The 16,554-nt window shown below is 37.9% G+C and overlaps 1 long non-coding RNA gene and 1 pseudogene across 1 annotated transcript; both read left to right on the forward strand.

Moving 5' to 3' along the window:
• Positions 1-4,745, forward strand: LOC122279647. Its single transcript, XR_006229646.1, has 2 exons — positions 1-153; positions 3,261-4,745. It is a non-coding gene; the product is annotated as an uncharacterized LOC122279647 (long non-coding RNA).
• On the forward strand, positions 146-2,145 carry LOC122279646 (annotated as a pseudogene).
• Positions 4,746-16,554: the final 11,809 nt, after the last annotated feature.

Here is a 16,554-nt window from a genome sequence, read left to right on the forward strand (position 1 = left end):
ATCAGAGTAGATCCATCTACGTTTGTCGTCGAGGACGGGCCACGTAGGCTTTACCATTGCAAAATCTCTCGGGGAGCTCCTAAAGCTGCCGAAAGTTGGTCCTCCTAAGAAAATGCTTCGCTCTCCCTTTCTCACCTAACTCTCTCCTGTGTGGTAAGTAAACTAACGTCAATTTTGTACTAGTTGTTACTCCGTGAATATCTTTCAATTCTTTGTAGAACTTCTTGTGCTTTGTATGGGATCATAAAATTCTTGTGAAATTTTTAAGACCCATATTTCAGTTTCTCTGTTTTCCTTTCCTGCTGCGATTTGCTGATAGCTTGAGTTTCAAATTAGATTATTCTTGTATTTGTGTAATTCCGAAACTCGGGTATGGGAGTTGTGAATTTGAATTTGAGATATTCCTCGGATGCAAATTGTCCTTTCAGGATTTTGTAGTGACCAAGTCAAGATTTTCGGTAGGTATCCGAAACCCATATTTAATTTCGTGGATACTTTACTCAAAACACCTAACAAGCTTGGGTTTTTGTACCCATTTCATGGGTTTTCTGAGAAAAAGAGTAATTCACGCTCTTCAAAGCTTCAAAACCAAGACTTTAGATTTGGTCCCGAGAAGTCTCATCTGAAAGGGGTTAGGAAAGGTTTCATAAAGACTAGTGCTTGTGCTCTTTTGGAGCTTGTTCCGGAAACTAAGAAGGAGAATCTCAACTTTGAGCTTCCTATGTATGACCCGTCAAAGGGCCTTGTGGTGGACCTGGCAGTTGTGGGAGGTGGTCCTGCAGGGCTCGCTGTTGCACAGCAAGTCTCCGAGGCAGGGCTTTCAGTATGCACGATTGATCCATCTCCTAAATTGATTTGGCCCAATAATTATGGTGTTTGGGTGGATGAATTTGACGCCATGGACTTGCTTGATTGTCTTGACACCACCTGGTCTGGTGCCGTAGTGTTCACTGATGATCAGTCAAAGAAGGACCTTGATAGACCTTATGGAAGGGTTAATAGGAAGTGGCTGAAGTAAAAAATGCTGCAAAAATGCATATTAAATGGTGTCAAGTTTCACCAAGCTAAAGTTATTAAGGTTATCCACGAGGAGTCCAAGTCTTTGTTGATTTGCAATGATGGTGTCACGGTTCAGGCTGCTGTGGTTCTTGATGCCACTGGCTTCTCAAGAGTCAAGATGCCTTGTTCAGTACGATATGCCCTATAATCCTGGTTACCAAGTGGCTTATGGGATTTTGGCTGAGGTTGAAGAACATCCATTTGATGTAGACAAGATGGTTTTTATGGACTGGAGAGATTCACATCTGAACGATAATATAACGCTGAAAGAGAGAAACAGCAAGATCCCCACTTTCCTATATGCAATGCCCTTTTCGGCCAATAGGATATTTCAGAAACTTCCCTAGTAGCTCGGCCTGGAGTGCCTATGGAAGATATCCAAGAAAGAATGGTGGCAAGATTAAAGCACCTGGGCATAAAAGTGAAAGGCATTGAGGAGGATGAACATTGTGTCATTCCAACGGGTGGACCCCTTCCAGTGCTCCCTCAAAGAGTTGTTGGAATTGGTGGTACTGCTGGGATGGTGCACCCGTCAACTGGGTATATGGTAGCAAGGACTCTAGCAGCGGCTCCAATTGTTGCAAACTCCATAGTTCAGTACATTGGTTCTGATAGAGGACTTTCAGGAAATGAATTGTCTTCAGAAGTTTGGAAAGACTTATGGCCCATAGAGAGGAGGAGACAAAGGGAGTTCTTCTGTTTTGGTATGGATATTCTTCTGAAGCTTGATTTACCAGGTACAAGGAGGTTTTTTGATGCATTTTTTGATTTAGAACCTCGCTATTGGCATGGATTCCTGTCATCTCGACTATTTCTTCCTAAGCTTATATTTTTTGGGCTTTCACTGTTCTCCCATGCTTCTAATACATCTAGACTAGAGATTATGGCAAAGGGAACTGTTCCTTTGGCAAACATGATCAACAACTTGATACAGGACAGAAATTAAGCTGACCAGGAATTGGATATTCTTATGTTGTATGCTAACTTTTTTTTGGCATAGCTACGACGTAAACTATTACTTGCTTTTGCTAATGATTGCCCATACATTAATAAATCAATACGAGTTAGTTGGTACATTGTTACGTATGCATTTGTTAAGAGTGTTGATTCCTTGTGAGGGTGGAGTTCTTAAGCGGGTCACATGTCTTCTCGCAACTATAGATATTATATTCATGTGTCTTTTGGCTACTCATTGGGTTTGATAAAAATAAAAGCTCTTTATGCAGTTTGAAACCGGTCAAAATATTTTAGCAAAGGCGTGGACATCAAGTCTATAAACTCGATAGGAGACTATAATATACATTTTTATCTTCCTTTGTTTTCCCTTTTTGCTGGCAAGCCCACCGGTCGTTCCCTCTCTGTTCTTCCTTTATTTACCATGATGTTGAGAGAACCGTATATATTATATCCATAAAAAACAGAAAGAACGGATGAAACAAAAAATAAGTAGCTGCTATAACCTGTTGGTGACTTCTTCATTGAGGTAGGCTGGAAGCCTGGAATCGTCAATTGTCTATGGTGGTCAACTCAAAGGCATGTAGCTGGCCTTCACCTTGTAATAGTATGCTTTCTTGACACCTGATCTGGATTGGAGGTGCTGCACAAAACATCATATGTCGTTAAAAGAATAATGCTAGATATAGTCATGCACCTCTTTTAAAAGGAGTGAGATTCATACTTTTGATTATTAAATAATAGCCTGATCATGTGCTAAGGCTTACTAAGAATGAGGTGCCTGATCCGTTACAAATTCCATCGATCTATCCTTGCTTTGATTTGTCTGTGCCTTGTTGTCTGGAAAACCTTGTCCGTGCACATGATGGCCCCGTTGGTTATTTAATATTTATTAAGTAAGCAGGGTTTGACCAAAAGTTTTTAAAAATATATAATAAGCGATCACACACGTATAGAAAATAAAATATAATATAAAAGGAGATGGAGTAGAGAGACAGAGAGATAAAAAGACTTTGAGGGCTACATTTTAACTTTCTGAATTGTTACTTAATACAATGCATGCGCATACATCTTTATTTATAGGGAGATTACATTGAAATAGGATAAGATAAATATCTTAAACATTATGAAAATCAAATCAAGATCAATTGATTTGATATTATTTCAACACACATCATTCAACGCACACAAAATCATATTGATCAATCAATATCCCATTTCACAAGTTTTGATTGAATTTCTCGCAGAACTTATCGCAGGGGCCGGGGGGAGAATCCACTGTGTACCAAGTCTGAGTGGCACTTAGAGCAAGCGCGAGTAATGCGCCAAGAAAAGCAAGCACCGTCCAGGGGCTCTTGAAATAATTTTCTCTGAGTTCGCCCAACCATTTCCACCGTTTTTTGTCGCAGTATTTCTGAATCTGAGTCCAGACGTGATTATGCTCGTCGTCGTCAGGCACCAAGTTGGTGCCTATCTCATTGAAGAGCTCAGCCACGTCTTCGTCGCTGCCGAGGAGGTTGAAGAGAACATTTGCTTTTCGTAGTTCCTTGACGTCGTTGGTGTTATCGATGAGTGAATCGAGGAAAGATACGTAAGAGGTGATGCCCTTTTAGGAGTCCAGACACATTTCGTAGGCTATTAAGTTCAATAACTTCGACCCCGTTGAGTCGTCCACTATTAGCGGAGGAAGCCAGAGGACTCCTGGGAGGCAGTTGATCAGGTTTCTACCAAAAGCTATGTTTCTCAAGGAATTACCTTCACTTCGCTTCACATGGATTCCTGCTGCTTTAAGCATCTGCACGGTGCTATAAATTGAGCTACGCTTTGGTGCCCTGTCTCTCTGGTTTGTCGGTCGATTTCCTTCTGTTTTTTCATTTTCCTTTGCGTTGCCTAGAAGACTTGCCCTCAGAAGGTCGAGAAGATGGGTCGGGTTTTCTGGTGGCTTCCAAGATTGCGGATCCGAGCTGTTGTCCATTAGTACCATTTGTTGGTTTCTTCTAATGAATTCTCCGACCGAATCCCTCAACTCGTTTCCAACTTTGCTCAACCCCATCAACAACTCGAGGAGACGATAGGGAACTTGGTTCTCCAGCAAGAACAAATCCTGTTCACAAAAGGCTACACTGTCATTTTTTATACCAAAATCTTTGAACTTGTCTTTAATAGCTAGGTCAATGTATTGAAGGATTGCGCAACCGTCGATGACCAATATCCAGGCGAGGTCAACATCGTTATACTTCTTCGTCACCTCCTCCTCGAAGCACTCCCTGAGTTCCTTAATTCAGAGCCCCTTCGGACCGGTCGGGCTATTCTTCTCATAATAACAGCCCTCAATGAGAACAAGCCACGTCAGTAAGTCTACCCAAAGCAAGTTGAAGCTTATCACACCAGATCAATCACAGACCCCTACTCGATGGAAAGAATCCTTCAGCAGCCCTCCATCATTCAAGTCGCCGCAGGATTGCATTTCAGATATCACCGTTGTCTGTCACCATTTGTCCGTTGCCGCCATCCCCTCAGCCCATGCATGTTAATATTTCAATTTGGGTCTCTTTCTTATAGGTCTGCTTTGCCACCGGTGCCTTTATCACACAAGATCTTCTAATTTCTTTTTCTCTGTAATTTTGGTCGCAAGGTCTCTACTGCTGCTATTGATTATTGATTTACTCCAGCACCTTGCTATACATGAGCATTTGCTTACAATGAAAAGAAATTCAGGGATGGTTCATGAATCTTGCCGTCATCTTGCCGTCTTTGCGTCTGCTCCTTCAGTTCCAAGACAAAAAAAAACTCACTTTATAAATATCATTAATTAAATGAAGAAAAAGCTAAGTTTTTCATCCATTTTTTTGTCAGAATATGTCAATGAACAACGACAACACCATAGCTTCTATTTCTTCTTCTTTACCAACATCGCGATCTTGGTCTCCGTCTTCCCTGTCTTTTTTTTTTTTTTTTTTTTTTTTTTTTTTTTTTTCCACCGGACCCATTTTCAGACTCTAAATCATTGTCGTTTACAAGTTCGTATTGCAATATCTTTTGTTACTCTTTGTATCTTTCAAAAGACTTGAATGCTTTATGTTTGGGTTTGGATCTTTTTCTTTTTCAACATGTTTCGGGATTTCGTGAAACCCATCCGTGTTTCGTGTGATTTTAGGGCAAAATTCCCAGGAAATTCTTAGTAAAATGGAATTGAAGCTTCCCAGTTTTTGTTTTTACCCTTGGTTTTATTTAAAGTTTTGACTTTATCTAGGTTTCTACCAAAAATCAGAGGAGATAGGGCTCCGATTTCTCGTTGATGAAGACCTCAGGTGGGCGAGGGGCTGGGATGGGCCACCATGCACCAGGTTGAGAGGGAGACGAAGGGATGCGAGGGTGAAAGGGGGAGATCTGAGTGTGAGAGGGGATCAAGATTTGCTGTAGTGCGGCTCCATTGTAGTTTAAATAGGAAGTCTACGTGGCATCAATTGATTGGGAGGCTGTTTTTTGATATAAGTCGGTCGGACCGGTTATAAGATTATCTCTCCTTAATTTCCCAATCAACAACTTCGCATATTTCTTCAATAGTCTTGTCGCTATTTTTGACAAATTCGTTCGCCAGTTGACTCTTGAACTTCTCTGCAGGCTGGTAATTTTCCTTTCCATGATGGATAGGACCCAATGATACCACTCTTGGCTCATAGTACTTGACGAATTGTTCGTGATCTCGGAGCAAGGATATAACCTTCTGTATTTTTGGTGTTTTGGATCTCATAATTTGGACTTCATTGAAGATCTCCTCGGCCTCCTTAAACATTTTAATCCTTTCATCTCTCAATGTTGTTTGCATCTGGACCTAATTCTCGCATGAATTGCTAAGGATCCAATAAGGCCAACATTAATTCCTTCAGACGTGTCAATTGGGCAAATGCGTCCATAGTGACTAGGATGGATATCTCGTATCCGAAAACTAGCAGTTCGCCCCGTCAATCCTCCAGGGCCCAAATAACTCGATTTTCTCCCATGAACTATTTGCGTTAATGGATTAGTTCGATCCAAAACTTGAGATAGTGGGTGTAATCCGAAAAAAGATTCATAAGTGGTTGTTAATGGAGTTGAAGTTACCAAATTCTGAGGAGTCGGTATTAATTTATGCCTAATTAGGCCGTAGAAATGACAATTTCTCTTCTATGGATAGGGTTGCAACTTAGAAATATATATATATATATATAGTTTAGAGAGGCTGATAATCTTATATAAGATCTAAAAAATAAACGTTATTAACGATTAATTTCTCATTAAATGTTCAAGTTAGTGTAAAAATGCTAGCTTGTATGCTTTGTATAGTATTTATTACATGTTTCAAATAAATTATATAGCCCAAATTAGTATACGTAACAAAAGTTTTTGAAGTTTAGATTTTAAAAAAGAAATAATAGAACTTGGTCGTGTTTGGTTAATAAAAAAAAATAAAAAAAAAAAGGTTAAACCCATGAATAATTTATATGGCGATGTCAAACTAATATAATTAACGTGCGCATAAAGAAAGAAAAATAATCAATAGCAAGAAAAATAGAGAAGTGTTATAGAAATAAAAAAATTTCACAAATATAAACTAGCTAACAAATGTTTGACATGACTTCATATATATATATATATATATGATACAATATTAGATTTACTTTAAAATTAAAGTAAGTTTGTAATTTAATGTATTATATCAAGCTATTCCAAATGTTCGATACAATTAAAAAATAATGTCATTTATATTCTTAGAAAACTAGTCATGCGGCCTTCCTTAATATTCTATATTTTTTCAGTTTATTATAAAAACCTCAAATTTAAATTCAATAATAAAAATAAAGTCCTATATATATATATATAACTAATATCGTTGGAAGCAACAATATACTAAATTACTAATTCTTGTTGTCCTAGTTTTGAATTGACGGTACTTAATTAATTAAAAACTTTAGTTCGAAGAATTTAGGAATGTTGTTTTTATTGGAAATTAAATCCGCCGGGAATTAAATGCACACAGTTCCCCGATGCAACAGATTAACTATATTTCATGAATTTGCACATATAGCAACTTTGTAATTTAATAATCTTGAATTATTGGGAATTATTTAATTAAAAGTAGTACTGCCAATTGAAAGCTGTTCATGAGAGCTTAATTACCTGAATGCAGTACGCTTTTATGAATAAAGTTATCAATGATGAGTGTATCATGGCTTTATCCATTAAGTAAGACAGGTATCAATGATAGAAGCATTTTCCCTTTAAACTCTCTTGGTCCGAAATTATATAGGCCAAGATTGATTTCAAATCAGCTTTGGGGATTTCAAAATTCTTGACTTCATGCCAATCAGTGTTTTCAGTTAATATAAAATTAGATACATCATCCAGACACTTACATATCATGAGCTGTATAAAAGATATGTTATCTTTGTCATGAACTTACGAGGAAAGAGAATCCACAAAAACCATATTACTGATTTCCACCATATCAAGTGTGGACACAAATTAACAAGATAGTTAATTAATTAAAGCTAGCAATTTCATTATCATTCTAGTATATACTAAAGTTTACGCCTCACACACAACACATGATGGAAACTAGCTTTAGCTTGAGGAATTTATTTAGAATGGTTATTATTTGGATGTTAGTTTGATGAGCCATTAATTTGGAAAAAAAAAAAGGAAGAGAAAAGACGGATTATAAATACAGACAGTTTGCATGGACACCGGAGTTTGATGAAGATTTCGAACCACCAACGGTTCCGGTTTGGGTTTTTCTACCGGGTCTTCCGCCAAACTTTTACCATTCCTCTGTTCTGAAAATGTTTACTGCACCATTGGGAAAATTCATACGCAGGGACAATCCGACAACTTGTGCCACTCGCACAGATGGGGCACGGGTGTGTTTAGAAATTGATGCTTCTAAGGAGCCAATCACTCATTTTTGGATTGGTATGCCGGGCATGCAACGAAGTAGAAGGCAAGAGATCATCTATGAAACTCTGCCGGCTTACTGTCCTTCTTGTAGATGTCAAGGTCACAGTATACAAAAATGCAGTGGACGGGAACAAAAACATAAGGCTAAGGTCGGGAAGATATGGGTGCAAAAATCCAGAAAAGCTGAGGGAGAGAAAGACCACGAGGATACTAATTTACAGAAATATGAGAAGCCTTTGGTGCAGTTTGAGGGAGTGGTGGTTGAAGAACATGGGGAACCTAGCAATCGGGAGATTTCATCTAATCCAAAAATAGTTACGGACTCGTTGGCAATTGTGCAGATACATGATTCGGAGGTCACCCGTGGAACGAAAGAAGATCATGGTTTTGATGGTTTGGGAGCGGGAATTACAGACAAAGAACGATTAAATGATGATATCGGTGAGACTCTGGATATGGAGGGCATGCAGTTTATACAGCCTATGGAACCAGTTTTCGAGTCGGGGAAAAAGGAAAATCAGGAGGCAATTGGCAAACCGGTCGCTTCTTTGGATTCTGTTAGTGAGGGACAAACTGCAGGTAAAATATTTGAAACTGGTAATATGGGTATTGCAGAACATAGAGTTGATACTGAATATAATGAGAAAGGAACTATACCTGCATCCGTGGGCTTTGGAGAGGATGGGCCCCATGTAGAGTCTTTCCAATCCAAGGGGCCGAATGGGGTTTCTATTTTGACTGAGTCTCAGTCCATGATTATTAATAAAGAATTGCATGATCATGCTGTACCGTTTATTGAATTGGATGCCAGATATGAAGTACATTCGGACCAAGACTCAGATAGAGATCAACTTAAAGAGGACATGGGCAAAGACTACTGCTCTGAATCTGAAGGCCTTAAAAAATCTGTTGGAAATTTTAGTAAAAGGTATTCTACAAGGGCGACTACACGCCCATCTAAACTTAACTTATGATTAGTCCTTTTATGTTTTGGAATATTCGGGGAGTTCGCACTTCTCAGGTGCGCTTGAGGAAACTTATTCAACAGTTCCGTCCTAATATTATAGCTCTGGCAGAGCCTTTTTTGCTAGAAGATAAAATTCTTTCATTCCTAAGAAGGTTCAGTTGTGAATCTTTTTTAACTAATGAAGCTCATGGTGGTAAAATCTGGTTGATGTGGAATTCTAATGTTTCTGTTCATTGGCTAGTTGGAACCAATCAATTTATCTCTGTGAAAGTTGAGGATAATGGAACCGTTTATGTGCTTACCATTGTGTACGCTAAGTGTAATCAGTTTGAGAGAAAGACTCTTTGGGAAGATCTAGAAGCGAATGGTCATGGGAATTTTCCTTGGGTGGTTTGTGGCGACTTTAACATAATAAAAGTTGATACAGAACGACGAGGTGGTCTTCCCCGTCCTTTTGCTGCAATGGAGGATTTTAACACGTTCATTCGAAACTGTGGTTTGCTGGAAATGTCTCATCAAGGCTCGAGAATGACCTGGTGTAATGGTCAAGGCGGGCTAGCTCGGAGTTGGGCCAGGTTAGACCGTTGTCTCCTTGATTCTAATTTTCTTAATCAATTCCCTAATGTGTCTTACCAGGTTTTAGCTCGAACGACTTCCGATCATTCGCCACTGGTTATTCAAATGGGTTCTGACCCTTTCAGGTATGGACCTTGTCCTTTTCGTTTTCAGTATATGTGGACTGATCACGCGGACTTCCTTCGTGTGGTTGAGGGGGTTTGGAAAGAGGAGGTCACTAGTTCTGGTATGTTTAAATTATCTTGGAAATTAAAAAAGCTCAAAATGGTTTTAAGGGATTGGAACAAACAAGTGTTTGGTAGGACTAATACCATTATCAATGATCTAGAGAACCACATTGAGAACCTGGAGATTAGTCTTCAAGATAATTATAATATTGAAGATGAAAATGACCTCATGGCCTCCAAGTTGGAGCTTTTCACTTGGATGGGCAGAGAGGACACCCGTCTCTCCCATATGGCTAAAAAAAGCTGGTTAAAAGATGGGGATCAGAACTCAAAGTTTTACCATGCTTATTTGAATGCTAAAAATCATAAAAGGGTCAAAACTATGTGTTTATCTGATGGAACGGTGTTAGAGTCCCCTTCTAATATTCATCAGGCAGCTGTGGACTATTTTACTCAATTCTTAGGAGCTGAGAGATATAGTCTTTTGCCCACGTTAAGTGATCTGATTTCTCCTGTCATCACTCCAGATGAAAATTTGGATATTTTTAAAGCACCTACTCTTGAGGAAATGAAGGATGCTCTTTTTAGTATCCCCATTGAAAGTAGTCCGGGGCCGGATGGCTTTGGTTTTGGTTTTTTCAGATTTTGTTGGAATATTGTAAAAGATGATCTTTTGGAAGCCATTAATGATTTTTTTGTTAATTCTTCTCTTCCCAGGTTTTACACTGCCTCTTTTATAGTTTTGATTCCCAAAATGGAAAATCCTACAGGTTTTGATAAATTCAGACCTATCAGCCTTTGTTCTGTGACTTACAAGATTTGTGCTAAAATTATTGTGAATCGTATGACTAATTTGCTTGTTAAGATGATTTCACAGGAACAAGGAGCTTTCATTCTTGGCCGAAATATTTTTGAAAACATTAGTCTTACCCAAGAGATGGTTCATTCGATTCATAAAAAATCCAATGGGGGCAATGTGGTTATCAAGCTTGACATGTCTAAGGCCTATGATAGAGTTGACTGGAAATTCTTATTACATGTTTTGGCAGCTTTCGGGTTTTCTCCTAGGGTGTGCCACCTTATTGATATGTGCATCTCTACGCCTTGGTATTCAATTATGATGAATGGTACCTCCTTGGGTTTTTTCAAAGGGAAATGCGGTCTGAGGCAGGGTGACCCGCTCTCTCCTTACTTATTCATAATCATGCAAGAGGTGCTCTCACGCCTTATTAAGGCTTCTTTTGATAATGGATCTATTGGTCATTTCTCCCAAGCTCGAGGCACCCCGCTTATATCTCATCTTATGTATGCGGATGATATTGTTGTTTTTGCAAATGGTGCTCAAAAGTCTATAAGGAAATTGATGCAGGTTCTTAAACTGTATGAATCTTGGTCGGGTCAATTCCTTAGTAAAGAAAAGAGTGCTATTTATTTCTCTCGTAAGATTCTTCTTCATAGGAAGGCTTCCTTACTTCGCACTACTGGTTTTGTTGAAGGGATTTTTCCTTTTAAGTACTTGGGTGTTCCTATAGTGGATGGGAGGCTCAGAACTAATGACTTTGGTGAATTGCTTGGTAAAATTAACAAGAAGATTGCGGGTTGGAAAATGAAGATGCTCTCTGCTGGTGGCCGGACAATCCTCCTTCGACATGTGCTATCAAGTATGGCTACCCACCTTCTGGCTGTGTTACATGTTCCTCATACTGTGATTTTGGCTTTGAACAGAATTTTAAGTTCTTTCTTTTGGGGTGACGTTGACGGGAGAGGAAAACGGAAATGGGTCGCTTGGAAAAATATTTGTAGGCCTATTGAGGAAGGTGGTTTGGGTATTCGGGATTTTGATGACATTCAAAAGGCCTTACACTGCAAACTTGCTTGGCGTCTTATTCAGGGCAAGTCTCTTTGGGCTGATTTCTTTACAGGTAAGTATGTTCGAGGCAATCATTTATCTCTTTTGGAGCCTACGAAGGGTACTAGGTTTTGGAAATCTATTGTTAGGTGTATTCCAGATGTTCTGTCTAATTCAAAGTGGATTGTTAGAGAAGGTAATCTTTCTTTCTGGTACGATAATTGGGATGATAGGGGTCCTCTGTGTGCTATATATCCTGTGATTGGGCATCCGTTGTTGAAGATTAAAGAGTGCCGTCTTGAAAATAGTTGGGATTTCTCCTTGCTGGAGAGGTTAGTGGGTTATCAGCAAGCTTCTCATTTGTGGCAGTTATTGGCTCGGAGTAAAGAGGGGAATGATGTTCTTATTTGGTTGAAAGATAATAATGGAAATTTTTCTACCAAAAGTGCTTGGGATTGCATTCGGGTGAGGGCTTCTCCTTTACCTTGGGCTCAGTGGATTTGACACAACAACCTCCCTAAAAAAATCTCTATTATGATGTGGAAGGCTATTCATAATTGTTTGAGTGTTGATGAAAAGATTAGAAATACTGGTATCCCAATAGTCTCTAAATGCAATTGCTGCCTCATGGGTCATTCTGAAGATCTGAATCACGTGCTTTGCAATGGGGATATTGCTCGGAAAATTTGGCACTTGGCTGCAGTCAACTTAGGCGTGCATATGGGAGTTTTTCTTACATGGAATGATCAAATAAATTTTTGGTTTCGTCGTGTGGGTAAGTCTTCTCAGATTCGCCTTATTTTTGGTCTTCTTCCCTCTATTGTGTCTTGGAAGCTTTGGGATTGGCGTTGTAAAGCTCGGTATGAAAATAAGATTGACACAGTGGAGTCGGTGTGGCAAGTTATTAAATTTTGGATTCGTCGTATTATGCATTTGATTATGAAAGTTACTCATATTTCGAATCATGATGTGACCCTTTTAAATAGATTGGATATTCCGGTCTTATTGCCCAGGCCTAAGAAGGTTCAAGTGGTAAGATGGTTGAAACCTAGGCAGGACTGGGTGAAGCTTAACTCAGATGGTAGTAGTTTGGGCAATCTTGGGCAGGCTGGTGCTGGGGGTGTCATTCGTGATAATTGTGGTAGACTCTGCATGGCCTATTCTGTTCATTTAGGCATAGGATCCAATAATTTTGCTGAGATGAGGAGTCTTTTGGAGGGGGTCCGAAAGTGTCATCAGATGGGTTTTTATAAGGTTGAAATAGAATCAGACTCTCATATTTTGGTCAACTGGATTATTAAAGGTGATTGTAATATTTGGTATCTGGAAGATTATTGGGACGAATTAAGTAGCTATCTTACCTGCATGGATTATCGTGTGGGTCATGTCTATCGTGAAGGAAATTGTGTGGCTGATTTTCTTGCTAAGCAGGGTGCCAGGGGCCTCAATAAGGATTGGCCTGCTGACGGTGACTTGCCTAGTCATTTACGAGGTCTTCTTCGTATGGACAGACTTGGTTTTCCTTACCTGCGTATCTCCTAAGATGTCCCAGGTTTGTCTTGTTTAGTTTTCTTGTTCTGATGCGTATTTGTCTTGGTTTTTTTGGTTTTCTTTGTTTTGCAGGTTTTTTGGGTTTCTGGTGGGATCTTGTTTTAGAGCTGGTTTATTTATGTTTGTGGGGCTCTTTGTATTTGGTTTGGTATTTGTAGTTTGTTTTTGTTTCGTTAGTTTTTGATGCCTGGGTTTGGTCTTCTTGTTTTATTCTGTAACCCCCAGGTGTCCTTTTTGTAACCACGGTTTTCCTCCGCCACAAGTGAGGGTTATTAATAAACTTGGGACGGGGCTGCTATGTGGGTGGCTACCGGCTCTTTCTAAAAAAAAAAAAAAAAAAAAAAAAATGTGATACACGAACGCTAGCTAGAATCTTCGTTTACAAATTAAGCAAGGTATCAAAACTTTTGAAGGGAAAAAAGAAGTAGGGTAATTAAGGCAGGGTACCGGCAAACATACTAAAGAGAAAGTGCATGCGTACTGCTTTATATCATGGTTCCATTGTAGAAATATTCTTAGTAAGTAAGACTTCCTTTATCCTGAAAATTGAAAAAGGAGTAAAGATGTTATAAATTTCACACACGTCACTGAAGCAACTGTATTTCATGGCTTGACCAACTTAGCAAGCTCGGAATATATTTAATCTTCTACTATACTAGTATCGCATAGATTGCCCAAATTAGATTATAGATTTCATCCATTAAATGAATTTATATTCATCAAGATTTCTCAAGTTCTTGCTTAAACTTGAGCGCTTTAAGTAGGAGACATACATATACACACAAAATGTGTCATACAATACTTATTATTATCCATTTAGATTTTTTAAACGATATTAATACTCAATAAATGTTATAAGAACTACTTTATGTCTCTATCTTTTTCTCATTTAATATCTCAAGTTGGAGCAATAATCCAAAGAGATTTTTTTGGATTTTCATTTATCAATATAATAATCAATGCTAAAAAATTATGTTACTGGCCGATTCCAATCGTGCAATTGGGTAAAGCGATTAAGGATGGCAATTTCATGATTAGTATTCTAGTGCTCAGCACAAGACAGGCACGTAATAATAATGCAAGGAAATTAGCATTACTGATGGAGATTAGATCTACTGTAATAATTAGTTGAGGAGTTCTCGATCATTATTTAGATACAAGTTTGAAATCAGATGTCCACATATTTTATATCTGATCATACATAAGAAGTTTGATGAGGCCAAGACATTCTCACCCTTTATTAAAACTGCAATTTAACTACAAATATCATTTCTTAATATAAAATGATCATGATATGTAAATGACTTGATAAATTTACGAGTTTTGTTACGTACAAGTGAATTCGCTTATCGATCTGCATATCAATATTGCTACCTTCATATTTAAAATTCAAATTGTTACTGTTTTCATTAAAATCTGACTTTCTGATAAATCACGTTGGATAGGTACACATATTGATGCGCATAATCGTTTATGACAAGATTTTTCCTAAATTTATCAAGCAACACTAGTAAGGCTCACTTTATGTGTCTCTCGCTCCAAGCTTTACTATTCAGACTTGAAAATTCTAACTTCCTTGTAGAATACTCAATAGTACATTCATGGTACTACTGGGCCAGCTTGGAAACTTTAGCTCGAGGAATTTTGTATTTCAGAACTAATTTATTAAAAATACAACGATGAACAGGAATCAAATCGAACTCGCTTTTGTAAAGCATTAACTTGTTTTACAAGACTAGCTACCTGTTTATGAAGCGCTAGGCTGTACAAAGTGGAGGAACAGATCGAACTAATCTTCTAAAGCAGACAGGCTTGGTTTTTAATGTACAAATTCCAAGTTGTACTTGAAACCGGCCTTCCAATAAGCTATCTGTTCACCCTCCTCCAACCTGCATCTTTATGCAGCAAGCACGCTTGGTACATGTTTTCTTTTTTCAAGAAGGGAGAAAAAATGTTCCACGAGGAGTCTTGCTTGGTACATGTTTTCTTTTTTCAAGAAAGGAGAAAACAAGTTCCACGAGGAGTCTTGCGTGGTACATGATATTTGCTTTAACACCTTCTAGTTATGATTAATTCTATCCATCGTATAGTAGACCATCCTCCGTCAAGCCTGGTTTCAGATATATTAGCGCATAGTATTGTTGATCGATTGTGAAAGTGGAAAACTCCATGCATCAATGTACAAATCTTCTTCACTAAGGTTTCTTTTTCGAGGAAAAGATAAAAAGATACAATGCGCTAACCGTTCTAATTAACATAATTACACGAGAAATAATACTAAATATACTACACATATCTTAATTCTTGATTTCATCTCACCTTATAAATTAATATGACACTTTCTATTATTTTTGAATTATCTCTTAATGTTTTGATCAAACAATTCGAAAGTTGATGGAGAATGCTAGTTTAGTATATAAAATAATAATTTTTTAATGTGAATTTCTTGTTTGTGAAAAAAAATATGCGTCTCTTGGTCACTCTATGACTGTAAATATGATTTTTCCTTGTAAAAACTAATTTGTTAGTCCAAGACACAAAGGTTATGTTTGGATTAAAGGCCATGTTTTTAGAGGTTTTTTGGGTTCCTTGTAGGATTAGGACTCATAGTATAACTAGGAAATCTAGCCAGCCTCATTCTTGGAGTCTTCTTGTCTCTCATTGGCTGTGACAGCCAAATTCCTAGGAGTTTCCAGGTCTCTTGCTTGATCAGAAGCTTCCTATTTCAATTCTACGTACGTGTCGATAGCATCAACATTAATCAAGGGTTCCTAGGTTTTTTGACATTGTAGATACAAATCTTATATATGGCCTAAAGAGGGAAATCAAATCCATCTATGACCAAAGTGATTATTAACACCCAATAAACATGCAAGGATTCATGAACTCATGGGATTGGGATTTGAAATTCACCTCAATTTTGGCGAGTGTGATTATCTTACAACTCATTTTACAATCAACTCAAGCCGCTATTTTATTAAAAATAAATTTTAATTTCACAAAATCACTCTTCATGTTATATAGAATTATAAAATAATTGTAAAAGAATAGTAAGTTTTCATTTTTTCTTTTCATTGACACAATGCTCGCATCAAAGATAAAAGATAAAACTTCGGTCAAACACCTCATGTTCGTTGGCAGATTTGATTCATACTTTTGATTATTAAATAATAGCCTGATCATGTGCTAAGACTTACTAAGAATGAGGTGCCTGATCTGTTACAAATTCCATCGATCTATCCTTGCTTTGATTTGTCTGTGCCTTGTTGTCTGGAAAACCTTGTCCGTGCACATGATGGCCCCGTTGGTTATTTAATATTTATTAAGCAAGCAGGGTTTGACCAAAAGTTTTTTAAAATATATAATAAGCGATCACACACGTGTAAAAAAATAAAATATAATATAAATTAAGAAGATGGAGTAGAGAGAAAGAGGTAAAAAGACTTTGAGGGCTACATTTTAACTTTCTAAATTATTACTTAATACAAGGCATA

The sequence above is a fragment of the Carya illinoinensis genome, chromosome 10, assembly GCF_018687715.1.
Source record: "Carya illinoinensis cultivar Pawnee chromosome 10, C.illinoinensisPawnee_v1, whole genome shotgun sequence".
NCBI classification, from domain to species: Eukaryota; Viridiplantae; Streptophyta; class Magnoliopsida; order Fagales; family Juglandaceae; genus Carya; species Carya illinoinensis.